This window comes from Triticum aestivum, chromosome 2A, assembly GCF_018294505.1.
Source record: "Triticum aestivum cultivar Chinese Spring chromosome 2A, IWGSC CS RefSeq v2.1, whole genome shotgun sequence".
Taxonomy (NCBI): domain Eukaryota; kingdom Viridiplantae; phylum Streptophyta; class Magnoliopsida; order Poales; family Poaceae; genus Triticum; species Triticum aestivum.
The window spans coordinates 487669039-487696597 of NC_057797.1; positions in this window are offsets into that span (position 1 = coordinate 487669039).

A 27559-nucleotide genomic window follows, 5' to 3' on the forward strand; every position below is an offset into this window, starting at 1 on the left:
AGTTGTGTTTATCCTTTCCATGATGGGCTAGCAGATGTAGGGGTTTTAGGTGTACCGTCCTATCTATCGGTTAAGGGGACCTCTTCGGAAAGACTGTGTCTCAGTCATCCGTTTCTCAAACACCATGCAATGCGAGAAATACAATGAAGGAGATCGAGTCTTGTGGGGAAAAGTGTGAAACCTCTGTAGAGTGTATAAACTAATCATGGTTAGCCGTGTACCCGATTATGGACATCTTGAGTATCTGGTTCATGAATTATTGATTTGATATCATCACTCTTGATTAATTTTGTTGGGTTGTTAATTACTTCTTAATTGGGATTGAGTTGCAGGAACCTTCTCAATATTTTTATCAACCAACTTGATAGTTAAATAAAATATATTCCTTTGCAGTAGGGAAAAATTGGCTTTACGCAAACATGATAATCATGGAGCTTCCCCCGGCCATATATGCATACAGTGATATAAGTTATTTTTGTTCATTGCTCTACAGTGTTATTCTGCTAGCATATTCCATGTGCTGACCCGTTTCGTGCTGCAACGTATTATGTTGCAGACCTTTCAGACGAAGAGTAAGGTGCGCTAGGTTGTTGTTTTGCACTCAGCTATGCCGTTGGAGTTGATGGACTCATTTTTGCCTTCGAAGCCTTCCACTGTTATCTTCATTAGATGGCCTTCAGCCATATTATTGTAATAAGTACTCTCTTTGAGATATTCGATGTAATAAGTGTGTGATTGCACTCTGTTATAAATCCTTCAAGTACTCTGTGTGTCAGCATTACCAATCCAGGGATGACACTTATGCACAGAGATTTGGCCGTTTGACGTCGGATCGCTACAAGTTGTACAAGTGTTGTCCATGGTGGCGGCCGAGGACAAGAGCGTCGCCAGCCGGGCGTCCTATGTGCCGTCGTCCAACATTCGGGGCGCATGTGGCAGGTGGATAGCGACGAGCCATCCATGCCCATCATCGACTTCATGTCCATCAGCACCGGCAAGGTCATGGACTCCTTCGAGGATGAGTAGGTCATGGGAGGCAGCAGGGTATGCTGTCCCAAGTGGGCTGGTCCATCTCTCATGTTCTACTCTTCCTTGTCGGACACCGCACCTTCACTTCACAAGTCTCGAACCCTATTGCCGTTCATGGGTATGGCGGATGGAGGAAGTGGTCGCCGATGCGGAATACAAAGGAAAGTCTATGTTGGCCGCCACCGTAGGATAGGTTTAGGGTTGGATATATTTTCGTTTTTTTGTCCTAAATGTTCGAAATGTAATGAAAATCTTCCTTGTATGCATGAATCTCGTCAGGTTTGTATGAAAATCCACTGTGTTTGCATGAATTTCATTTTTCGTGTATAATAATATGATGAAAGTTTGACCAAGTTTTTTTGCAAATAATAAAGTTGGACCAAGTTGTTTTGCAAAATGATAAATTTCTACAAAGTTTATGGAAATGTAACATCCCAAAATTCCAAAATTTTGAGTGTTATATTAAATAAATAATTATGGTTGTTTGTTTGATTGTTGTGATTGATTGTGTGAAATTGAGTGAAATTGTTTTTTTTTAATTTGAATGAGATGGAATAAAAGGACTTTCCCAAAAATTTCATTTTGCATTTTGATCTGCATGAAATCAAATTCATTTAATCACAAGACCCTAGAGTGAAGATAATATGACTTCTTCCATTTAAAGAACTGAAAAGTGGTTTTGAAAAGATTTGAATTTCTTTTGAAAACATTTTAAACTCAGAAACTCTATGCCACTCAAGGATTTTCATAAGATAAGATAATAGGACTTCTTCAAAATATATGAAATAGAGTGCGAAGTGATGAGGACCATTTTCAAAAATGGGAAATCACTTTCAACTTTTTTTCCATATGAAGTGTTTCCATTTGAATCCCTATTCAATTCTGAGTTTGAGTGAAGGAAACACGATCCTTCAAAATTCACAGAAAGATTTGAAAAGTATTTGAAGAAAAAAAATAGAAACTATTTGTAAAATATTTGAAACTCAAATTTAAAGCCATTTTGAAGTTGTTGCAAAAATATTTTTGTAAGTATTTTTATTTGCCTCTGGAAAATAGTTCATATTTTTCTTTGATTTATTCTAAGAATTCTGGTATATTATATGCCTATGTTATTTTTCTATTTTATTTTCTATTTATCTTTCTTCCTTCTCTATTTAAAACAAAAAACAAAATAAACAAAGATCCCAGCCGTCAGGCCAGCACTAACCGCCCGGCCCATTGGCCATTTTAGCCCATGACCCCCGTGAGTGCCGAAGCGCTACGCAGCGGTCAACCGACACCTCTTGTTAGGGAACGCAATATTTCAAAAATTATCGTACGATCACGCAAGATCTATCTAGGAGATGCATAGCAACGAGAGGGGAGAGTGTGTCCATGTACCCGCGTAGAATGAAAGCGGAATCGTTTAGTAACGCGGTTGATGTAGTCGAACGTCTTCGCGATCCAACCGATTCAAGCACCGAACGTACGGCACCTCCGTGTTCAGCACATGTTCAGCTCGATGACATCCCTTGATCACTTGATCCAATTGAGGATGAGGGTGAGTTTCGTCAGCACGACGGTGTGGTGACAGTAATGATTTCGTTACCGGCGCAGGGCTTTGCCTAAGCACTACGACGATATGACCAAGGTGTGTAACTATGGAAGGGGGCACCACACACGATTAAGAGAAACTTGTGTGTTCTAGGGTGCCCCCTGCCCCCGTATATAAAGGAGGGAAGCGGGAGGCTGGTCGGCCCCTGTAGGGCGCGCCAGGAGAGGGGAGTCCTACTAGGACTCCAAGTCCTAGTAGGATTCCACCTGGAGGAAGGGGGAAGAAGGAAGGGAGAGGGGGAAGGGAAGGAAAGGGGGGCGTCACCCCCTTACCCTAGTCCAATTCAGACCCAAGGAGGGGGGGCACGACCAGCCCCTTGTGGCCCTTCTCTCTCCCCACTAAGGCCCATGTTGGCCCATTAGTTCCCCTGGGGTTCCGATAACCCCCCGGCACTCCATAATTATCCGGTGACCCTCGGAACTCATCCGGTGTCCGAATATAGTCATCCAATATATCAATCTTTATGTCTCGACCATTTCAAGACTCCTAGTCATGTTCGTGGTCACATCCGGGACTTCGAACTACCTTCGGTACATCAAAACACATAAACTCATAATACCGATCATCACCGAATGTTAAGCGTGTGGGCCCTACGGGTTCGAGAACTATGTAGACATGACTGAGACACGTCTCCGGTCAATAACCAATAGAGGAACCTAGATGTTCATATTGGCTCCCACATATTCTACGAAGATCTTTATCGGTCAATCCGCATAACGATATACGTTGTTCCCTTTGTCATCGGTATGTTACTTGCCTGAGATTCGATCGTCAGTATCTCAATACCTAGTTCAATCTCGTTAGCGGCAAGTATCTTTACTTGTTCCCTAATTCATCATCCTGCAACTATCGCATTAGTCACATTCCTTGCAAGGCTTATATTGATGTGCATTATCGAGAGGGCCCAGAGATACCTCTCTAACAATCGGAGTGGCAAATCCTAATCTCGATCTATGCCAACTCAACAAACACCATCGAAGACACATGTAGAGCACCTTTATAATCACCCAGTTACGTTGTGATGTTTGTTAGCACACAAAGTGTTCCTCCGGTATTCAGGAGTTACATGATCTCATAGTCATAGGAACATGTATAAGTTATGGAGAAAGCAATAGCAACAAACTAAACGATCATCGTGCTAAGTTGACGGATGGGTCAAGTAAATCACATCATTCTCTAATGATGTGATCCCGTTAATAAAATGACAACTCGTGTCTATGGTTAGGAAACCTAACCATCATTGATTCAATGAGCTAGTCAAGTAGAGGCATACTAGTAACATTATGTTTGTCTATATATTCACACATGTACAAAGTTTCCGGTTAAGACAATTCTAGCATGAATAGTAAACGTTTATCATGGTATAAGGAAATATAAATAACAACTTTATTTTTGCCTCTAGGGCATATTTCCTTTAGTCTCCCACTTGCACTAGAGTCAATAATCTAGATTACATTGTCATGATTATAACACTCATGGAGTCTTGGTGTTGATCATGTTTTGCTTGTGAGAGAGGCTTAGTCAATGGGTCTGCAACATTCAGATCCGTATGTATCTTGCAAATCTCTATGTCTCCCTCCTTGACTTGATCGCGGATGGAATTGAAGCGTCTCTTGATGTGCTTGGTTCTCTTGTGAAATATGGATTCCTTTGCCAAGGCAATTGCACCAGTATTGTCACAAAATATTTTCATTGGACCCGATGCACTAGGTATGACACCTAGATCGGATATGAACTCCTTCATCCAGACTCCTTCATTTGCTACTTCCGAAGCAGCTATGTATTCCGCTTCACACGTAGATCCCCCACGACGCTCTGCCTGGAACTGCACCAACTGACAGCTCCACCATTTAATAAAAACATGTATCTGGTTTGTGACTTAGAGTCATCTGGATCAGTGTCAAAGCTTGCATCAATGTAACCATTTACGACAAGCTCTTTGTCACCTCCATATACGAGAAACATATCCTTAGTCCTTTTCAGGTATTTCAAGATGTTCTTGACCGATGTCCAGTGATCCACTCATGTATTACTTTGGCACCTCCCTGCTAAACTGATAGCAAGGCACACATCAGGTCTGGTACACAGCATTGGATACATGATAGAGCCTATGGCTGAAGCATAGGGAACACCTTTCATTTTCTCTCTATCTTCTACAGTGGTCAAGCATTGAGTCTGACTCAACTTCACACCTTGTAATACAGGCAAGAACCCTTTATTTGCTTGATCCATTTTGAACTTCTTCAAAACTTTATCAAGGTATGTGCTTTATGAAAGTCCAATTAAGGGTCTTGATATATCTCTATAGATCTTGATGCCCAATATATAAGCAGATTCACCGATGTCTTTCATTGAAAAATTCTTATTCAAGTATCCTTTTATGCTATTCAGAAATTCAGTATCATTATAGATTAACAATATGTCATCTACATATAATATCACAAATGCTACAGAGCTCCCACTCACTTTCTTGTAAATACAGGCGTCTCCAAAAGTCTGTATAAAACCATATGCTTTGATCACACTATCAAAGTGTATATTCCAACTCCGAGAGGCTTGCACCAGTCCATAAATGGATCACTGGAGCTTGCACACTTTGTTAGCACCTTTTGGATCAACAAAACCTTCTAGTTGCATCATATACAACTCTTCTTTAAGATATCCATTAAGGAGTGCAGTTTTGACATCCATTTGCCAAATTTCATAATCATAAAATGCGGCAATTGCTAACATGATTCGGACAGACTTAAGCATCGCTACGGGTGAGAAGGTCTCATCGTAGTCAACTCCTTGAACTTGTCGAAAACCTTTTGCAACAAGTCGAGCTTTGTAGACGGTAACATTACCATCAACGTATGTCTTCTTCTTGACGATCCATTTATTCTCTATGGCCTGCCGATCATCGGGAAGTCAACCAAAGTCCATACTTTGTTCTCATACATGGATCCCATCTCAGATTTCATGGGCTCAAGCCATTTTGCGGAATCTGGGCTCATCATAGCTTCCTCATAGTTCGTAGGTTCGCCATGGTCAAGTAACATGACTTCCAGAATAGGATTACCGTACCACTCTGGTGCGGATCTTACTCCGGTTGACCTACGAGGTTCGGTAGTAACTAGATCAGAAGTTTCATAATCATCGTCATTAGCTTCCTCACTTACTGGTGTAGGAATCGCTGGAACTGATTTCAATGATGAACTACTTTCCAATAAGGGAGAAGCTACAATTACCTCATCAAGTTCTACTTTCCTCCCACTCACTTCTTTCGAAAGAAACTCCTTCTCTAGAAAGGATCCATTTTTATCAACGAATATCTTGCCTTAGGATCTGTGATAGAAGGTGTACCCAATAGTCTCCTTTGGGTATCCTTTGAAGACACATTTCTCCGATTTGGGTTCGAGCTTATTAGGTTGAAGCTTCTTCACATAAGCATTGCAGCCCCAAACTTTAAGAAACGACAACTTGGGTTTCTTTCCAAACCACAGTTCATAAGGTGTTGTCTCAACAATTTAGACGGTGCCCTATTTAACATGAATACAGCTGTCTCTAAAGCATAACCCCAAGATGATAGCGGTAAATCAGTGGGAGACATCATAGATCGCACCATATCTAATAACGTGCGGTTACGACGTTCGGATACACCATTACGTTGGTGTTCCAGGTGGCATGAGTTGCGAAACTATTCCGCATTGTTTCAAATGAAGTCCAAACTCATAACTCAAATATTCACCTCCACGATCAGATCGCAGAAACTTGATTTTCTTGTTATGATGATTTTCCACTTCACTCTGAAATTCTATGAACTTTTCAAATGTTTCAGACTTATGTTTCATTAAGTAGATATACCCATATCCGCTCAAATCATCTTTGAAGGTGAGAAAATAATGATATCCATCGTGAGCCTCAATGTTCATTGGACCACATACATCAGTATGTATGATTTCCAATAACTCTATTGCTCGCTCCATTGTTTCGGACAATGGAGTTTTAGTCATCTTGCCCATGAGGCATGGTTCGCAAGTATCAAGTGATTCCAGAAGTCCATCAGAATGGAGTTTCTTCATGCTCTTTACACCAATATGACCTAAACGGTAGTGCCACAAGTAAGTTGCACTATCATTATCACCTCTGCATCTTTTAGCTTCAATACTATGAACATGTGTATCACTACTATCAAGATTTAGTAAAAATAGACCACTCATCAAGGGTTCATGACCATAAAAGATATTACTCATATAAATAGAACAACCATTATTCGCTGATTTAAATGAATAACCGTGTCGCATAAAATAAGATCCAGATATAATGTTCATGCTCAACGCTGGCACCAAATAACAATTATTTAGGTCAAAAACTAATCTCGAAGGTAGATGTAGAGGTAGCGTGCCGACGGCGATCACATCGACTTTGGAACCATTTCCCACGCGCATCGTCACCTCGTCCTTAGCCAATCTTCGCTTAATCTGTAGCCCCTATTTCGAGTTGCAAATGTTAGCAACTGAACCAGTATCAAATACCCAGGCACTACTGTGAGCATTAGTAAGCTACACATCAATAACATGTATATCAAATACACCTTTCACTTTGCCATCCTTCTTCTCTGCCAAATACTTGGGGCAGTTCCGCTTCCAGTGACCAGTCCCTTTGAAGTAGAAGCACTCAGCCTCAGGATTAGGTCCGGACTTGGGTTTCTTCACTTGAGCAGCAACTGGCTTGTTGTTCTTTTTGCAGTTCCCCTTCTTCCCTTTACCCTTTTTCTTGAAGCTGGCGGTCTTGTCGACCATCAACACTTCATCGTCCTTCTTGATTTCACCTCCACAGCCTTTAGCATTGCGAAGAGCTCAGGAATCGTCTTATCCATCCCTTGCATATTATAGTTCATCATGAAGCTGTTGTAGCTTGGTGGCAGTGGTTGAAGAACTCTGTCAATGACACTATCACCAGGAAGATTAACTCCCAGCTGAGTCAAGTGGTTGTGGTACCCAGACATTCCAAGTATATGTTCACTGACAGAACTATTCTCCTCCATTTTGCAGCTGTAGAACTTATTGGAAACTTCATATCTCTAAATTCGGGCATTTGCTTGAAATATTAACTTCAACTCCTAGAACATCCCATATGCTCCATGATGTTCAAAACATTGTTGAAGTATCGGTTCTAAGACATAAAGCATGGCACACTGAACTATCGAGTAGTCATCAGCTTTGCTCTGCCAGGTGTTCACAACATCTGGCGTTGCTCCTGCAGCGGGTTTGTCACCTAGCGATGCTTCCAGGATGTAATTCTTCTGTGCAGCAATGAGGATAATCCTCAAGTTACGGACCCGGTCCATGTAGTTGCTACCATCATATTTCAACTTAGCTTTCTCTAGGAACGCATTAAAATTCAATGGAACAACAACACGGGCCATCTATCTACAACAACATAGACATGCAAAATACTATCAGGTACTAAGTTTATGATAAATTAAAGTTCAATTAATCAAATTACTTAAGAACTCCCACTTAGATAGACATCTCTCTAATCTTCTAAGTGATCATGTGATCCATATCAACTAAACCATGTCTGATCATCACGTGAGATGGAGTAGTTTTCAATGGTGAACATCACTATGTTGATCATATCTACTATATGATTCACGTTCGACCTTTCGGTCTCAGTGTTCCAAGGCCATATTTGCATATGCTAGGCTCGTCAAGTTTAACCTGAGTATTCTACGTGTGCACAACTGGCTTGCACCCATTGTATGTGAACATAGATCTTATCACACCCGATCATCACATGGTGTCTCAGCATGACGAACTATAGCAACGGTGCATACTCAGGGAGAACACTTATACCTTGAAATTTAGTGAGAGATCATGTTATAATGCTACCGCCGAACTAAGCAAAATAAGATGCATAAAGGATAAACATCACATGCAATCAATATAAGTGATATGATATGGCCACCATCATCTTGTGCCTTTGATCTCCATCTCCAAAGCATCGTCATGATCACCACCGTCACCGGCTTGACACCTTGATCTCCATCAAAGCATCGTTGTCGTCTTGCCAACTATTGCTTCTACGACTATCACTACTGCTTAGTGACAAAGTAAAGAAATTACATGGCGGTTGCATTTCATACAATAAAGCGACAACCATATGGATCCTGCCAGTTGCCGATAACTCCGTTACAGAACATGATAACCATAGAGCCTCCACCAGCCAAATATGCATGTAGTGATAGTTGTTATTTGTTCATTGCTCTATGGTGTTATCTTGCCAGCATATTCCATGTGTTGACCTACACGGCTGCAACGCATCATGTTGCAGAGTTTTCTGACGAAGAGTAAGGTGTGATAGGTCATTATCATGCACTCAGTTTTGCCATGGAGTTGGATGGACTCATTTATCTTCGAACCTTCCGCAAGTTATTTATATGGCCTTCAGCCATATTATTGTAATAAGTACTCTTTTGAGGCACTCGTTGTAATAAGTGTGTGATTGAACTCTGTAATAAATTCTCGAGTACTTTGTGTGTCAACAGTACCGATCCAGGGATGGCACTTAAGAACAGAGACTATGGTCCATTGGGATCGGGTCGCTACAAGATGGTATCAGAGCACACGCTGACTGTAGGACGCGACCATTAGGAAAAGCCACAGGATACTCTTCTCTACTCATTTCTAACTCTTCTCCATTTCTACTCTATATATGGCAGACCCAAGGAACATGTGCACTCAACAGGATGACGACACACCTTTCGGATGACACATGAAGGAAGTCACTAGGTACCTGAACATCGGCATACCAAGCTTCACCGGAACCATCACCGCCACTTTACCAGAAGAGGAGCACTGGACGATTCAAGTTCGTGTTCCAAGAAGGGCGTTCGTGCCAGTTACCGAGCCCATTGAGTTTTCCTTTGATGCACCAGCATGGCCCCCCACATCGCCATTGGATGCATAGGCGAGGTGTACAACAAGGATCTTAAGGACACCGCCTACTAGATATGTTGACGCCGAGATGAGCAATGGGAGATGATTCGCACCAGGAATGATAAATCCATTGTAGCCTACATACAGGAGTTGAACCAGCACATTCGACGCTACGAGAACCAGATGTGCGCCAACATGATAGATACCAAGAAGGTGATGACCCGGAACATGGAGCTAGAAGAGGAACTCAAGTCGACACGAGATGGATACGAAGAAGAAATTGATGTACTACTGGAGAAGAATGAAGACCTGAAGAAGAAGCTAGGGATATTCATGGGGGATCCCGAACCTGGAGAGGACATTCGTTCAGAGGATTACATCATACTCGACAACACAGACTTTGACCCCGACAGCGATGATGATTATGAAGACGAAGCTGGAGCAGATATCATGGAGTCTTCCACAGATCAGAATTTCTAGTCGACCACCATATTACCATTAGAATTCTTCCATGTATATAGTAATAGTCCGCGAGATTTTGTAACAGTAGCTTAGATCGATTGTTTGAATCTTGTTTGAATTGAGTGGTGTGAAATGAATGTGTTTGTCTCATGTGCATGTGGGTAGTGAAATCTCTCTTTAGACCTCACTATATTTTGTTCTGACCCCTCTAAACCTATCAGATGCCTCCGAGACGTGACCCCGCATTCGCCTTTCCACCACAGCTCACTCAGTTGATCCAACAGCAGAATGTCTTGATGCAGTTGCTAGTCCAGAGCCAAAGCAGCAACAACAACAACGATAACAACAATGACAACAACAACAACGACAACAACAACAACAACAACAACAACAACAATGACAACAACAACGACAACGACAATGACAACGACAACAACAACAACAACAACAACAACAATCCACCGCCACCACCTCCAGTCGACAACTTAGCACGCTTTCTAAGGTTGAATCCACCGGTGTTCTCTAGTAGCACCGAGCCAATTGTTGATGATGATTGGCTCCATAAGATTGGAAGGGAGCTGACCACCGCATGTTGCACAGATGCTGAGAAGGTGCACTTTGCCGCACATCAACTGGATGGACCCGCAGCCTCATGGTGGGAGAACTACATAGCCACTTTCCACGTGGCCAATGTCACATGGGATCAGTTTCGACAAGCATTCCGCACTACACATGTATCAGCTAGAGCTATGAGTATGAAGAAGCTTGAGTTTCGCAACTTATGCTAGGGAAATCCTACTGTGGCGCAGTATGTGGATGAGTTCAGCAAGTTATCTCGCTACGCCCCAGACAATAACGGTTCACGGAAGCCGTAAAATCACTTTGGAGTGCGAGGAAGGAGATGCGGCCTACGCAGAGTCGGTTTGTGCCACCGAGGAGCTGAAGTATTATAAGGACAATGTTGATCCGGCGGACATGACTCCATTAAAGAAGCCAACTACGGAGCATGATCCGGCCCTGAAGTTCAAATCGGCAGCAGAAACTAAGCTTGTTGACTTCGTACCTGGCGATTCGTCCAAGCAGTTCAGCATCAGTGCCAACTTGGATCCGAAATAGGAAAGCGCGCTCATCGAGTTCATCCGTGAGAATTGGGACATTTTTGCATGGAAGCCCTCTGACATGCCAGGTGTACGGAGGCAACTCGCTGAGCACACCCTTAATGTGGATCCTAAATACAAACCGGTGAAACAGTTCCTCCGCCGGTTTAACGAAGAAAGACGCAAGGCGATTGGAGAAGAGGTAGCCAGTCTCTTAGCAGCTGGCTTTATTGTTGAAGTTTTTCACGCTGAGTGGCTTGCCAATCCGGTGCTGGTCCTTAAGAAAAACGGCACCTGGCGCATGTGTGTGGATTACACAGATCTTAATAAGGCATGTCCAGCAGATCCTTTTGCCCTCCCCCGTATTGATCAAATTATTGATGCTACGGCGGGTTGTGAGCGTTTGAGTTTTTTGGATGCATATTCTGGCTATCATCAGATCAAAATGGCGGTTTTGGACCAGGAGAAGACGGCATTCATAACTCCCTTTGGATCCTTCTGCTATGTGTCTATGCCCTTTGGGCTCAAGAGTGCCCAGGCCACTTATCAATGGTGTGTACAAAATTGTCTTCACAAGCAGATTAGCCGTAATGTACATGCTTACGTGGATAATATCGTGGTTAAGTCAAGGGAGAAGGAGACTCTGGTTGACGACTTGAAGGAAACCTTTGATAACCTGAGGACGTACAAGATGATGCTTAATCCGGCCAAGTGTGTCTTTGGTGTACCGGCTGGCAAGTTATTGGGTTTTCTGGTGTCCAACAGGGGAATCGAGGCTAATCCGGAGAAGATCACAGCCATCACCTCCCTGGCTAAACCGAAGTGTATCAATGATGTCCAACGCCTGGCAGGTCGGATTGCCACGTTAAGCCAGTTTATCAGCTGCCTTGGTGAGAAGGCAATCCCTTTGTATCAGATGTTGAAGAAGATGGATTAATTCGTCTGGAGTTCTGCTACTGATGAAGCATTTGAGGACTTAAAGCGGCAATTGGCCAATCCGCCTGTGCTCGCCGCTCCCACTGATAAGGAGCCGTTACTGTTATATGTTGCTGCTAATGCTCGTGCGGTCAGTGTGGCTATTGTGGTGGAGCGAAAAGAGGCAGGCAAGGAGCATCCGGTTCAACGTCCGGTTTATTATATCAGCGAGGTACTCATTGAGTCCAAGAAAAGGTATTTGCATTGGCAGAAGCTGGTATATGGAATTTTTATGGCAAGACGGAAGCTTAAGCAATACTTCCAAGGGCACCCCATTACGGTGGTCAGTTCTGCTCCCTTGGGGGATATCATCCAGAACCGGGAAGCGACTGGCCGGATTGCCAAGTGGGCTATAGAGCTTGGGCCGCACGGGTTGAAGTATGTGCCTCGGACGGCGGTTAAGTCTCAAGCACTTGTTGATTTCATCAATGATTGGACGAAACTGCAAGCACCTGAAGAAAAGCCGGATCACACATATTGGACCATCCATTTTGACGGATCCAGGAAATTGGAAGGCTCGGGGGCTGGAGTCGTATTAACTTCCCCACGAGGTGATAAGTTTTGTTACGTTCTCCGCTTAATGTTCCCTTATACTAACAATGCACCTGAGTATGAAGCCTTGCTCCATGGTCTCCGGATGGCTAAGGAGATGAATCTAAGTCGAGTTAAGTGCTTCGGTGACTCGGACCTCATGGCTCAACAAGTGTCTGGCACTTGGGATTCCAAGGACCCACTCATGGCAGCATATCATCGTGAGGTGGATATTGTTGCAGGTCACTTTAAAGGCTATCAGGTGGACCACGTGGACCGACGGAAGAATGAAGCGGCGGACGCTTTAAGCCCGCTGGGCTCTCAGCGCAAACCGGTCCCGCCCAATGTTTTTTGGATGTGCTGCACAACCCGTCGGTCAAGCTCCCTGGTGAAGCGGATTTGGCTATTCCTGATCCGGAGGTTCAATTGGTGGCAGCTCTTCATGTCATTCCGGATTGGACGCTTCCTTACCTGGCGTACATGAACCGGGGCGAGTTACCAGAGGATGAGACTCTGGCTCGACAAATAATCCGGCGGTCCAAGTCCATGACTATTGTCAATGGCGAGTTTGCAGTGTATTAGGGGCGTTTCAACGTTGTGTGTCTCCTGAAGAAGGCTGTGAAATTTTGCGTGAGATCCATGAAGGAGATTGTGGTCACCACGCCGGTTCAAAATCTTTGGTGGCTAAAGCGTTTCGCCATGGCTTCTATTGGTTAACTGCTCATGCTGATGCGGAGGATCTGGTTAGACGATGTGATGGTTGCCAAAAGTTTTAAAGATGTGCTCATGTGCCGGCTCAGGAATTGAGAATGATTCCAATTACTTGGCCGTTTGCGACTTGGGGGCTGGATATGGTTGGGCCTTTCAAAAGGTCCAAAGATAAGAAGACCCACCTCCTGGTGGTGGTTGACAAGTTTACAAAGTGGGTGGAGGCAGAACCTGTTAGCAAGTGTGATGCGGCCATGACGGTTCAGTTCATCAAAAAAGTGATTTTCTGGTTTGGCTTTCCACACAGTATCATCATAGATAATGGTACCAATTTGTCCAAGGGTGCTATGAAGGAGTTCTACGAACGGGAGCACATCCGGCTTGACGTTTCATCAGTGGCACACCCACAGTCCAATGGTCAAGCAGAAAGGGCTAACCAAGAGATCTTGAGAGGCATCAAGCCCCGGCTTATGGTTCCTTTGCAGAGAACACCGGGTTGTTGGGTAGAAGAGTTACCATCTGTGTTGTGGAGCATCAATACTACACCCAACAGATCAACAGGATACACGCCGTTCTTCATGGTCTACGGAGCGGAGGCGGTTCTCCCAAGTGATATCCGTCATGACTCACCTTGTGTGGCGGCTTATGTTGATGCGAACAACAAGATAGCATGGCAAGACGCTTTGGACCTGTTGGATGAAGAACGTGACATAGCAGCCGCCCGCTCGGCGATTTACCAACAGGATCTTCGTCGTTATCACAGTCGCCGAGTCAGAACAAGAACCTTTGAGGAAGGAGATTTGGTGCTTCGGCTCATCCAAGATCAGACTGATATCCATAAGCTATCCCCACCTTGGGAGGGACCTTTCGTGGTCAGCAAGAATCTGCACAACGGGTGATACTATCTGATCGATATTCGAGAGCATAAAGACTCACGTACATCAGAGGAGGAGACCAATAGGCCGTGGAACATAGCTCATCTTCGGCCTTACTATACCTGAGCAATTGGCTCTACTCATGTACATATTACAAAGATGTATATATTATGATTAATATAATAAACCGGAACCTCAGCTAAAGCACGGTATCTGTTCTTTTACATCATGTGTGGTTACACGAAGTTGTTCTAAAGAGGCCTCCGGTTTACCCCTTGAGTTAGCTTTTCAAAGCATCATGTAATATCACTTGGGGGCTTGGTCGTATCCGAACCAATGCAACACCTTTTGATAGGCAAAAGCCACCAGATCACTTGGGGACATGGTCAAGTCTGAACTAGTCACGCCTCTTGATTGGCCTAAGGCCACAGAATCATTTGGGGGCTTGGTCGAACCTGAACCATTGCCACGCCTCTTGATCGGCATAAATGACACGGTTTCATTTGGGGACCCGGCTGACTTGAACCATAGCTACACCTATCGGGAGCTTGGTCGTGTCCGACCATGGTAACGCCATCTGATCGGCTCAAATAAGCCTCTTTTTGCAAACGGTTTTATCATTGCCTTTGCTTCACAATTTTCTTTGATAGATATTTCTTTCTTTTTGTTGGGTTTTTTAAACCTACAAAGTTTTAAACCGGTTCAAACTGTCAATTGACGGAACACGGTCCATTTTTAATCCGGATACTATTTGCCCGGTTTGATTTTTTAACATCCTATTACGGAGTAACACGGTGTTTTATTATAACCCGGCACGGTTTACATGGTAAATCGGCATTATATATATACAGGAGCTCCTATCTCCTCCAACAGTGTGGGTTTATAAACCTCCGCTTCAAGATTGGCCAAGCCAACTTCATGCCCAACGATGGCAGGTATTATGTATCCCAAAGATTTGATCATATTTCAGATATTTTGATTTCACATATGTAGACATCATACTCCGCCGGACGGTACAACCGCGGTGGCGCTTTAAGATTTTTTGTATTACAGAAAATACTTTGGAAAGTTCATCACCCAAAGGAAGAACAAGTTGCAATAATTATGCACGAAGGCATATCAAAATCAAGAGTATCGGCTAGCCTATTACAAGGCAACACGGTGCCCAAAATAAGATCATTGTTTTTTCGCAAAGGAGAAGCAGTTTAAACCTGCTTCCGGTTCAAGCTTGGTCACCAGCCTGGCCTGATGGTTGTGGGTCATCCCGCGCCGCTTCAACTTCAACTTCTCTACCCAGCGGCTGGAAATCAATAGTTGTCTAGTCGATTCCCATTAATGCTTGAAAGATAGCTTCATCATGGATCAGCAACGACGGTTCAATATCGGGAGCGTAAGTATGCTTACAGATTGGAGGGATAAGATTTTCCGCTTCAGGAATTGGTGCAACTACTCGCTTGTTTTGGTTGTCATATTGGGCTTGATAATGAGACAAGTCTGCTTCTTCAACCAATTGACAAGCTAGCGGACGCACCTCCCGGTTTATTACTCGCAGATCCGCTTCACTAAACTCTGACCCGTCTTCCTTCAAGCTGGGATAGCCCTGAGCCGCTTTAATAGGATCAAAATCCGGCACCCAAGCTTTTGCCCGGATTAAGGCATTGATCGCACCGGTTTGAGCAGCAGATTTCTTCAGCTCTTCAACCCGGGCGGGAAGCATCAACAGTCTCTTCAGAGTGTCCTGAATCAAAGTGGGTGCCGGATTGTTGTGGGATGCAGCAGAGATGATCTGCTGGGCACCAGTGTATAGTTGTTCGGTCAATCTGTAGGCAGCTTTCAATTTCTTCCGCACATCTGACCCCAAGTGACCAATGTGTGTCCCTGAAATATTGCAAAGGGTTAACAAACCGGCAGCTCTATAAGATGGCTGAGTCAATCCAGGAATCAAACCAGCTTACCAAAGATAGCAGCAGTCATGACATGCACTTGCCGCTTTATGCTGGTCAGTTCGTCTACCACCGGTTTAAGTGCAGCCTCAGCATCTTCTGGTTGTTTGGTTAAAGCGGATTTTTCAGTGGCCCAATCCGCCCGCTTCTTCTTGAAGCCCTCATTAAGATATTCCATGGCGCTTAAAGCACTGGTTAATTCCTCTTTTGCTTTGGAGGTTTCAGCTTGTTGGGATTTCACATTTTCTTGGAGATCGGCGACTTGGCTTTCTTTTGTCTTCAGTTCAGCCTGCATACAGACACATATATGATTCCGCAAGCAGTACAACAATTGAAGTACCAACCACATAACAAGTTATGCACTTGGCCCTTGGGGGCTAATGTATATTTGATCTTAAATCTTTCAATAGATTCTAAAGTCCCAAGATTAATACAAGTATTCAACTTGGCACTTGGGGGCTAATGTCTATTTTCTCAAATAAAGATGACAATTACTTAAAGTCCCGGTTTAACTACGCTAAGTTGAACCGGCCCTTGGGGGCTACATCAGCAAATTCCGAAGTATGGAGATTTATATTAGCAAGTCCCGGTTTGAATGAAGTTTCTAAACCGGCCCTTGGGGGCTAGGAGAATTAACAAGATTGAAATGTCCAAGCAGGGAAAAGCACAGGGAAGTTACCTCAAATTTCTCTTTCATCATATTCACCAGACCAGCTTCATAATCACGGCTAGTATATAGCCGGTTCAGATAGCCACAATGAAGATCTTGGGCATTCAGAGCAGCATAGGTCGCCAAGTCAACATTCCACTTGCCTTTGCCCATGGCAGCAAATTCTTCTTTGGCGGTATGCTTGGATAAAGCAACAGGATTGCTGGGCTCTGTACGGCCAATACCAGTAATTACAACTTCATCATCCTTAGCATCACCGGTTTGCACTGGCACAGTCAGTTTGTCAGTAGGCTGGGATGGACTGGTGGATCTCCCAAACTGAATGGGGCTTGTGGGCTGGTTGACAGGGCCTGAGGCATCAATAGGCCTTTCTTCAGCAATAAAATCATCATCCTACTGTGGTGGATCATTAGGTATATCTTCATGAATAGCCGCTTCAAGATTTGGTGTTTTACCTGGTTCAAGGACGATGTCCAGCTCGACCGCTTTATCCAGGCGAGCCTTCTTGCTCGGCCTAGGCTTGGCCCTAAAAGGAATAACAAAATCAAATACAGCATATGTTACAAGGTGATGTCCAGAAATATTATGACAAGTATAGCTTACCCAAGCACCTTTTGAGCGGTGGCAGCTGAGTAGCCGATGACTCGCTAGAGGATGAGTGGGAAGTAACCTGATAATTGGAGTCAGATGGATTAAGAGGTTGACGAAAACAGCCCGCTTTAGGACAAGCACTGACAAGCAAATTAGAGACCTTTGAACGGCGTTTCCAAACCGGAATGTTCAGTAAACCGGCGGAGGCAACTACCTGGCCACTGTGTCGGGTTGTGCGGCGAGCTTCGTGCTGTTGGGTCTTCACAAGAAATTTGGGATCCAAGTAAGCAATAGGATGAGAAAATTTAACCTTCCGGTTTGCCTGACGGATTTTTAGTGAAGGCAAAGGGTCTGAATCGGAAGAGAGAGTAATTACCTCTGCGGCATCAGCATGGCTGGCTTCGGCATCATCCTGACAAATATCATCATGAATAAGGCGCATGAAAAATAAGCCAAGTGAGTCAAGCTCTACCTCAAGGTCCGGATTACCCACATCATCATCAGGGGCAGATCAGAAGATGTAGTGGTTTTCTTCTTATGAGCAGGCCGTTTCACGACTTTAGTTTTTGGCCGGGTTGTTCGTTCCGGTTTGTCTGTTTTTTCTGGCTTCTCCTGTGAAAGTTTCTTGCTCCAAAACGGATCATCGCCCTATTTAAACAGACATTGATATTAAACAATGACCAGATATATCAATAACAGGTTCAGTAAAAAGAAAAATCAAGCTCTTACAACTGGCGGTTTGTTGGTGGCACAGAAGGGAAGCAGGCCGGTTCGAGCACAGACGTATTCCGGTTCATTCAGCATTTTATTCACAGCCTCTGTGATTTCTTCGTCGATGAGCTGGATGTTAGCATGTCGCAGCGGGTCATCAACACTGCCAGTATACTCGCACGTCAAACCGGAGCGCTGACTAAGGGGCAGTATGCTCCACGATATCCAACAGTGAGCGAGATAAACCCCTGTTAAACCGTTGGCCATGAAGGCTCTGAGCTTGGACAGTGGAGGGGCGTATTTGCTTCTCTCCTTGGCAGTCAACCTTTGCGGAAAGGGGTGTGTATTACTAAGCCGCTCCGGACGAAAGCCAGGCAAAGGATTTTCACCAGCAGGGGAGGTGTCTTTGCAATAGAACCATGTTTGATTCCACTCTTTGGGATGGTTGTGCAGTTTGGCGTGAGGGTATGTGACCTCTTTCCTTTTCTGAATCGCCACACCACCCAATTATGTATTGGAACCGTCAGTAAACTCAGTACGACGGTTTAGATGGAAGCAGTCTCTGAACAACTCAACTATGGGCTCCTCTTGAAAGAACACCTCATAGAGCACTTGCAAGTGACACATGTTTGTAACAGAGTTGGGGCCAGTGTCTTGTGGACAGAGTTGAAAATCGGCCAAAACATCCCGGTAAAATTTAGAACCGGGCGTCTTAAAGCCCCGGGCTAAGTGATCTACGAAAATGACAACCTCTCCTTCTTGAGGTGTGGGAGGACATTCTTTGCCAGGGACCCTCCAATCGATGGTGTTTTTGCTGCCTAAAGCGCCGATCAGGACTAAATTGTTCAGTTGAGTCTCTGTGACGCGAGAAGGAACCCAGTTGCACTCATATACTTGCTTGGCCATGATGAAATCTACAAGATAGGTGATTCCGGTTCAAGAATGCATTGATTAAAGTACACTGGTATGTACAATGTTAAACCGGAGACAGCTCTATCTAAACCGGAGTTTTATGAAGCAACAACATCTGGCGGTTCAACAAGGGGACTAATGGTATATACTGGTTTGTTAATTTTTTTCTACACCAAGTTAAACCGCCGGATCTAAGCATTGAAACAGTTGAGATTGTGAATGGGTAAGTGTACAGAAACAAATTTCACAAGATTTCTCTACAGCGACGGATCTGAAGCAAGTTCAGAAAAGAAGGAAAATATTCAAGGTTCAAAAAAGAACAGTACCGAATCAATGGGCAGAGATACAGATAGATCTATGGTCTTGAGGCATGTAAGTGAAGGCGGATGCTAAAACTACCGCTACACAGAGCAAAGGTTCACAGGTTCATCTAAGATCTATCATATGAGTACGAAGCAGACGATGAACACTGAAGAACTTGGAAACCCTAGAACGGATCTACGGAGGAAAAGGTGAAGAACTCACCGGAGCCGAGGAAGAAGTAGAAGGTCGCCGCGATGCTCTGGTACAATCAGGGTGATGCAGCGGCCAAGGTTGGAGTAGAGTTCGTCGACGGCGGCGGAGCTCCGAAGCTAGACGACGCAGGGAAGACAAGCAGAAGGGCACGAAGGGGAAAAAGAAATGACCCTTCGGTCCTATTTATAAGGCAAGGGACATGTGTCAGGCGCGAAAATCATGGGACCGTGGGTGGAAACGAAGCTGTCGCCTCGATTGTCACAGACCTATTAAACAAAAAGGGTATCATGGATAAGTTTCTTTATAACAGGTGACATCACGCCGGTTTACAACGACCTGAGAAGATGACATCACGTTCAACAAACTACAAGAAGATGTTGAAGATGAAGATTTTGCTAAGGATTGACATGAACCTATACAAATCAATCTGGGTCCTAATGTTGGGGATATCACTACTGGGCCTAAACCGGCCCGTCTGGGCCGGGTTAACTTTGTCAGTAGTTAACTATGTTAAAGCCCAATAAGGCAGATGAGGACTCAAGGCCCATAGTCGGTTCAAGGTCTGTAGCCGTAAACCGGCGTTGGTATGTAACTTGTATTGTAAGTTAGGAATAAGTAGAGACCAAACCGGACACATCTATGAGCCGGTATTGGGACTCTGTGAACCGACGGGCGTCACCCGTGTATATAAGGGGACGACCCGACGGCGGTTCAGAACAACAGACAACAACTCGAGACTTAGGCGAAGCTTGTTTGCTCCCTAGTCATCGAAACCCCATCAATTCCATCACAACTAGACGTAGGCTTTTACCTTCATCGAAGGGGCCGAACTAGTATAAACTCTCTTGCGTCCCTGTGTCCGCTTTAACCCCTTCAAGCTAACCCGTCGCAATGGCTCCACGACTAAGTCCTTTCACGAGGACATCTGCCGTGATAAAACCACGACACCAGGGACTCGGAGGTGTACTTATGCAAGATGGAAGAGTTGTTTCATATGCCTCACGTCAGCTTCGAGCTCATGAGTTGAATTTTGCCACACATGGTTTGGAGTTAGTAGCCGTAGTGCATGTGCTCAAGACCTGGATACATTTTCTTATTGGAAACCATTGTGATGTATACACGGATCATAAGAGTTTGAAGTACATCTTCACATAGAAGGAGTTGAATCTCGGGCAAAGGAGATGGTTGGAGCACATAAAGGATTATGATATGAGGTTTCATTATCATCCAAGAAAGGCTAATGTTGTAGCAGACGCTTTGAGCTGCAAGAGTTATGTTAATACTCTCGTGACCAGAGGATTACCGCAAGAGTTAGCCGACGATCTCATAGAATTTCGTTTGGAGATAGTTCCGAGAAGTTTTGTTGCAACATTGGAAGTTCAGTCCATGTTGTTAGGAAAGATTCGAGAAGCCCAAAAGACTGATAAGGAGATTGCGGAGATAAAGGAGAAGATGAATAAAGGAAAGGCCAAAGGTTTTTGTGAGGATGAACACGAAACATTATGGTTTGAGGATCGTATTTATGTGCCCAATGACCCAGAGACCAGGAAGTTAATACTTTAGGAAGCTCATGACTCTCCATACCCAATTCACCCAGGAAATGCCAAAATGTATTTGGATTTGATGGAACGTTTCTGGTGGACAGGTATGAAGAAGGATATTTCCAAGTATGTAGCAGTATGTGACTTATGTCGAAGAGTTAACACAGAACACCAGAAGCCAGTAGGATTACTCCAGCCTATGTCGATACCCGAATTGAAGTGGGATAAGCTTGGCATGGATTTCATCACTGGATTACCTAGGACACAATTAGGTTACGATTCCATCTGGGTAGTCGTAGATTGCTTGACCAAAGTGGCTCACTTTATCCATGTGAAAACCACTTATACGGGCACGAAGTTGGCCAAGATATATAAGACCAGGATCGAATTTTTGCATGGAGTTCCGAGGACCATTGTACCAGATAGAGGAACATAATTTACCTCGAAGTTTTGGAATCAATTACACCAGACTTTGGGTACCAGGATAAAGTTGAGTACAGCCTTTCATCCGTAGATAGATGGACAGACCGAGAGAGTCAATCAGATTATGGAGGACATGTTGAGAGCTTGTGGACAAGATTATGGATCTAGTTGGGATGAGAATTTTTCCTACGCAGAGTTCTCCTATAACAACAGCTACCAAGCCAGTTTGAAGATGGCCCCTTTCGAAGCTTTGTCTGGAAGGAGGTGTACGATACCATTGAAGTGGGATGAAGTTGGATATCGACAATTGTTTGGACCAGATTTATTTAGATAGTCTGAAGAGAAGGTTAAGTTGATTCGTGATTGACTGAAGGTAGCTCAGTCCAGGCAAAAGAGTTATGCTGACACTAAACGTAAGGAGGTAGCCTGTGAGATAGAGCATATCTCCGTGTGTACCCACTTCGAGGAGTTAAACGATTTGGAGTCAAAGGAAAGTTAGCCCCAAGATTTGTAGGACCATACCGAGCTTTGGAACGTATGGGAGAACTGGCCTACAAGTTGGAGTTACCCAAAGGATTGTCAGGAGTTCATGATGTGTTTCACATTTCCTAGTTGAAAAAGTGTCATGCAGAGATGGTCGATATTCCTTTGAGAGATACAATTCCCCGGGAAGCAATTCAGTAGGAGAGTGACCTAACCTACAAGGAGAAACCCGTCAAGATTCTCGAGTTTGCCAGCCGAGTTACACGCAGCAAGGTCATCAAGTTTTGCAAAGTTCAGTGGAGTCACCATAGCAAGGAAGAAGCCACTTGGGAGCGAGAAGAAGGCCTATGGAAAGACCACCCACACCTATTTGCTAGCCAACCCGAATCTCGAGGGTGAGATTCATCTTAAGGTGGGTAGGTTTGTAACATCCCAATTTTTCAATTTGGATGTTAATCATTAGGTCATCATATGCATCCATATTTTGAGCATTTTGAATTTGGTTTATTCAGACATTTTGATCCTAGAAGACCTTAAGCAACTCAAGGACCATGTGAGAGAGTTGGAGGTTTTCACAAAATCCCATTTTGAATTTTCAAAGTTGGTAATTTGGATCAAAGTGATTTTTATTTTGAAGTTATTTTTCTAATTATTTCCAAATAAATAGAAATAATGAGAGAGGATAATATGACTTCTTCAAAACAGTGCAAATAATGGAAATGTAATTTTGAATAAAAATATAATTTTTTATTTGAATTTTATTTGAGATTTTATTCGGTTAAAATTAGGGAAAAATTGCATTTTAGCCCCAAATAATGTTCACATTATCATAAATATTAGGAGAGGGCGTGGAAATTATTTTTGGGATTTTATGATTTTTTATTTATTTTATTTTGGATTTTTCTCTATGGTGAAATTATTTTAAAAAATTCGGACCGAACTGGGCCGAAGGCCCGGCCGGCCCGCTCGCCGCACCGTGATACGTCTCCATCGTATCTACTTTTCCAAACACTTTTGCCCTTGTTTTGGACTCTAACTTGCATGATTTGAATGGAACTAACCCGGACTGACTCTGTTTTCAGCAGAATTGCCATGGTGTTATTTTTGTGCAGAAATAAAAGTTCTCAGAATGACCTGAAAATCAATAGAGAATTATTTTGGAATATATAAAAATACTGGAAGGAAGATCCACGTCGGGGGGGCCTCCACCTGTTCACGAGGGTGGGGGCGCGCCCCCCTACCTCGTGCGCCCCCTGACGCTCCACTGACCTCAACCTTGACTCCATATATTCACTTTCGGGGAGAAAAAACCAGGGAGAAGGATTCATCGCGTTTTATGATACGGAGCCGCCGCCAAGCCCTAAACTCTCTCAGGAGGGCTGATCTGGAGTCCGTTCGGGGCTCTGGAGAGGGGAATTCGTCGCCATCATCATCAACAACCTTCCTCCATCACCAATTTCATGATGCTCACCGCCCTGCATGAGTAATTCCATCGTAGGCTTGCTGGACGGTGATGGTTGGATGAGATTTATCATGTAATCGAGTTAGTTTTGCTAGGGTTTGATCTCTAGTATCCACTATGTTCTGAGATTGATGTTGCTATAACTTTGCTATGCTTAATGCTTGTCACTAGGGCCCGAGTGCCATGATTTCAAATCTGAACCTATTATGTTTTCATCAATATATGAGAGTTCTTGATCCTATCTTGCAAGTCTATAGTCACCTATTATGTGTTATGATCCGTTAACCCCGAAGTGACAATAATCGGGATACTTACCGGTGATGAACGCAGTTTGAGGAGTTAATGTATTCACTATGTGTTAATGCTTTGGTCCGGTACTCTATTAAAAGGAGGTAATATCCCTTAGTTTCCAATAGGACCCCGCTGCCACGGGAGGGTAGGACAAAAGATGCCATGCAAGTTCTTTTCCATAAGCACATATGACTATATTCGGAATACATGCCTACATTACATTGATGAACTGGAGCTAGTTTTGTGTCACCCTAGGTTATGACTGTTACATGATCGATCGCATCCGGCATAATTCTCTATCACCGATCCATTGCCTACGAGCTTTCCATATATTGTTCTTCGCTTATTTACTTTTCTGTTGCTATTGTTAGCATCACTACAAAACACCAAAAATATTACTTTTGCTACCGTTACCTTTTACCACCATTACCACTACTATCATATTACTTTGCTACTAAATACCTTGTTGCAGATATTAAGTTTCCAGTTGTGGTTGAATTGACAGCTCAGCCGCTAATACTTGAGAATATTCTTTGGCTCCCCTTGTGTCGAATCAATAAATTTGGGTTGAATACTCTACCCTCGAAAACTGTTGCAATCCCCTATACTTGTGGGTTATCAAGACTATTTTCAGGCGCCGTTGCGAGGGAGCATAGATCTATTCTTTGAGTCACTTGGGATTTATATCTGCTTATCATTATGAAGAACTTGAAAGATCCAAGAACCAAGATTTATCCCTCAACTACTAGGGGTGGTAATGAACTACCATCTAGCTTTGCACTTGATTCATCTTCTGTTTTGAGTAAGCTTGTGACACCTAGACCTGCTTCTTCTATTAATTCTGATATGTCGCATGTTATTGATGATGCCACTTCTGCTATGCATGATACTTATGATGAAACTACTTCTATGCTTGATACTACTGTGCCACTTGGTGAATTTCTTGATGAACAACTTGCTAGGGCTAGAGAGAATGAAATTATTGAAACTGATAATATTGATGAAAGTGATGATGAAGATTCTCCCCCTAGATATGAATTGCCTATTGTTCCTGAGGGTTATGTTATGGATGAAGAAACTGCTAGAGACTTTGTTGCTTGCAATGATAGGAGTGATCTTAAGAAGCTTTTAGCTAAGCTGAAACAAAAAACTTTGAATGCTAGAATGAAATATGATCCTACTTATGCTACTTCACCTATCTTTGTTACTGATAAGGATTATGATTTCTCTGTTGATCCTGAGATAATTACTTTAGATGAATCTGATCCTTTCTATGGCTATGAATTTGAAACTGTTGTGGCATATCTTACTAAATTAAATGATATAGCCACCCTGTTCACTAATGATGAGAAAACTCGCTATTATTATATCCTTAAATTATTTCCGTTCTCATTAAAGGGTGATGCTAAGATATGGTTTAATTCTCTTGATCCTGGTTGTGTGCGTAGTTCCCAGGATATGATTTATTACTTCTCTGCTAAATATTTCCCCGTCATAAGAAACAAGCTGCTTTAAGGGAAATATATAATTTTGTGCAAATTGAAGAAGAGAGTCTCCCACAAGCTTGGGGGAGGCTTCTCCAATTACTTAATGCTTTACCTGATCATCCTCTCAAGAAAAATGAAATACTTGATATCTTTTATAATGGACTAACTGATGCTTCTAGAGATTACCTGGATATTTATGCTGGTTGTGTTTTCAGGGAAAGAATTGTTGATGAAGTTGAAATTCTATTGAATAATATGTTAACTAATGAAAATAATTGGACACTTCCTAAACCAACTCCGAAGAAAAGGGGTATTCTATTTCTCAGTCCTGAAGATATGCAAGAGGCAAAAAATCTATAAAAGAAAAAGGTATTAAAGCTGAAGATGTTAAGAATTTACCTCCTATTGAAGAAATACATGGTCTTAATTTAACCCCTATTGAAGAAATATATGGTCTTGATAACTCGACACGGGTAGTAAAGGTAAATTCTCTCTATAGATATGATAAAGCTGAAATCCCATTTACTAAGTTTGCTAGCCCATGCTTGGATGAGTTTGATGACTTTATGGTTAAACAAGAAAACTTCAATGCTTATGTTGGTAGACAATTGAAACACAATGCTGATATGCTTGAACACTTGGGTGATTATATGGCTAATGTTGAAGGTGAACTTAAACTTATTAGTAAACATGCTTCTATGGTTACCACTCAAGTAGAACAAGTACTTAAAGCTCAGAATGATTTTCTCAATGAATTAAATTGTAACATCCCAAAATTCTAAATTTTGGAATGTTATATTAAATAATTAGTTTGGTTGTTTGTTTGATTGTTGTGTGAATGATTGAGTGAAATTGAGTGCAATCTGAAACTTTTTGAAACTTGAATGAGAGGGAATGAAATGACTTTCCCAAAGATTTCTCTTTGCATTTATGATCTCCATGAATTCAAATTCACTTTATCACAAAACCCTAGAGTAAAGATGATATGACTCTTCCATTTAAATAAATGAAAAGGGTTTTGAAAAGATTTGAATTCCATTTGGACATATTTCAAATTCAGAAGCTTTATGCAATTCAATGATTTTCATAAGAGAAGATAAAATGACTTCTTCAAATTATATGAAATAGAGTTGGAAGTGGTTTGAAATTCAAATTCAAAACCATTTAGGAGTTATTTGGGTTTTATTCAAATTATTTTTCTCCAAAAATAGAAATTAGGGTAAAATGATTCCCTACAATATAAAATTGGAGGAAAGTAAATTTGAAATCATTCTGGTGTTTTAAAAATGATTTTTATTGGGTTTTCTTTCAACAACAACATTGTTTGACTTTTGTGAATTTTTGTGTACTTTATTTGTACATGAAAATATGTTCATGTTTTAGGATTTATGTTTCTGAAAATTTTGGTATATAACATGTCTATATAGAAGTCTTATTGTTTTTCCTTCATTTTCTTGTCTGTGCTTATTTCAAAAAAAACGGCCGAAGCCAGCAGTGCCCAGCCTGAGGCCCATCTCTCTCTACCTCCGCCGCGACCCACAGCGGTCCAGCCCACGCACGCGCACGAAACCCCTCCCCACCGGTCGCCCGCACCTCTCCCTCATTCCCGCACTCGCTGACAGCGGGGCCCGCGTCGCCTTCTTCCTCCCCACGCACTCCCATGCCCTGCTCACGCACGCCCGACGCCACCGCGTCCGAATCCAGGATTCTCTCCCGATTCGCCCCTCGCCCACGAAAGCTGCCATATATAAACCCCGCCCCTCCTCCCTCGACTCCCTAAATCCCTACCCTAAAACCCATCGTAGCCCGCGCCACCATCGTCCTGATCTCGTTCGGCCGTCGCCGTTCACCCTCGCCGCCCGCCGCCAGTGAGCCTTCCCCTGCCACCAAACTCCTCCATCTGACCCCCCTCGACCTCCCGCACCCGCCTGACATCTTATCTTCGTCCAGGACCCGCCGGCGCCGACGACCCTGAGCTCGAAGGCCGTCGCTGGAGTTGCAGCTCACCCGAGCCACCGCCAGCATCTCCCTCGCCGTCTTCACCGTCCGTGAGCCACCCCGACGTCATCACCGCCTCCACCTCACTCCGCTGCATCGCCTCGGACCACCGAAGACGCCGCACCGCCGCCGCCCGACTCACCGTCGACATCGTCTCGTCATCGCTGACCCGCTGTAAGCCTCGCCTCCCTTCCACCGTCCGATCTGTAGTCAACGACCAGGATTAGATTCCCCGAAGGGGTATGGTTTTCCTTTATTAGTTCGGTTAGTTACAACTTTATTAGGTTTAGATCGGTTCAAATCTAGCCGGTTCAGCCGAGCATTTTTTCCTGTTTAA